Source organism: Morone saxatilis, unplaced genomic scaffold (genome assembly GCF_004916995.1).
Source record: "Morone saxatilis isolate NCDOM2014 unplaced genomic scaffold, NCSU_SB_2.0 Contig21, whole genome shotgun sequence".
Taxonomy (NCBI): domain Eukaryota; kingdom Metazoa; phylum Chordata; class Actinopteri; family Moronidae; genus Morone; species Morone saxatilis.
Window position 1 is genome coordinate 2389416 of NW_023339774.1, and position 1380 is coordinate 2390795.

Here is a 1380-nt window from a genome sequence, read left to right on the forward strand (position 1 = left end):
CTGACCTGCTGCAGAGGGTCATTCTGTTTCAGTCTATACTGGCTGCTGCTGCACAGGAAGACACCAACAACCTAGACCACTCCCCAACTGCCTCCGAGTCCAACATGAAGCCTGATGTCTGATGGAAACTGCCTTCAGATCTGTTCTAGATTTACAAAAGCTCAGGTAGTTTAAAATGTAGAAAATGAACAATTTGTACAAGCAGCCATGTTTAATGCAATACATTGTAGAAACTGTAAAAAATAAAAAATAAAAAAAAATCTGTTAATTGGCCATTGTAGTCATTGATTAGTCAGGAAGTTTTCTGTGTTTCATAAATTTGTAACTGAATGTCTTCTGGTTTTTGAACTTTAGGTCAAACCACAAGACCTTTCACATCCATTACGCACATAACATTTTTTCCTTATTAAATTTCACAAAAGGGAGATATACTGTATGTGGATGATTGTGAATATTTGACCACATACAACATTTTGCACTTGTATATATTCATAAAATCTCTATTCATTGTTTGTAGGTTTGAAAAGAGAGTATTCACACATTCACATTGTTTTTGATTCTAAATTGTCCAACAGCTATTTTGTGTCCATGGGACTTATTATTAAAATGTATAAAGGTGTTCAAGAGTGCAGAACTGGAATCATCATCAAAAATATTTCTGTATATAGAAATATGGTTGTAGATAGATTAAAACATTAACAAAAGAGCCACATTAAAAACCACGCGACTTACTGAATTTGAAAAGGGCTTTTATGAATTCAATTCTGTAAAGACAAAGCAGCTTTACTTAGGGGTTAACATTCATCATCAGATGAAAAGACACTTCAGAGAAACATTGTGTAATATTCACTGATCAGCCATAGCATTATGACCACCTGGGCAAGTTGGTCCAATCCATGACCCTGTCTTCGGTTCACCCCTTTTCCTTCCTTGGATCACTTTGATAGGTACTGACCACTGCAGACCGGGAACACCCCACAAGAGCTGCACTTTTGGAGATGCTCTGACCCAGTCGTCTACTTTGAGGACAAAATGTTCACTTGCTGCCTAATATATCCGGTAGTGTTTTGCCAGAATGAAGACTGCCTTTCCCATTAAATTGAACTCGGTTTTTACTGGCTAGCGGCTAGCGTAGCAACAACTCAATGCTAATTTATAGCCTCGCATGCGCCAGATGACGTGTGCCTTCTCCTTCGGTCGTCCGGTGGAGCGACCCGACCACTGCCACACGAAGGTATAGTTAGGCTATTTCTAAATAGCCTATCTTCCCGCTTTGGGACGGTGTCAGGCAAGCAGCTTCAAGTATGACTGGTGAGTCTGTCATTGCTTTAGTAAGTTATATCAGAGGGATGGGCTCCAAGAAAATAAGCAAGCAGCTTG

General features: G+C 39.4%; 1 pseudogene; it reads left to right on the forward strand.

Moving 5' to 3' along the window:
- The window catches only part of LOC118332823, a 2549-nt pseudogene extending 2366 nt beyond the window's left edge, over nucleotides 1-183 (forward strand).
- Nucleotides 184-1380: the final 1197 nt, after the last annotated feature.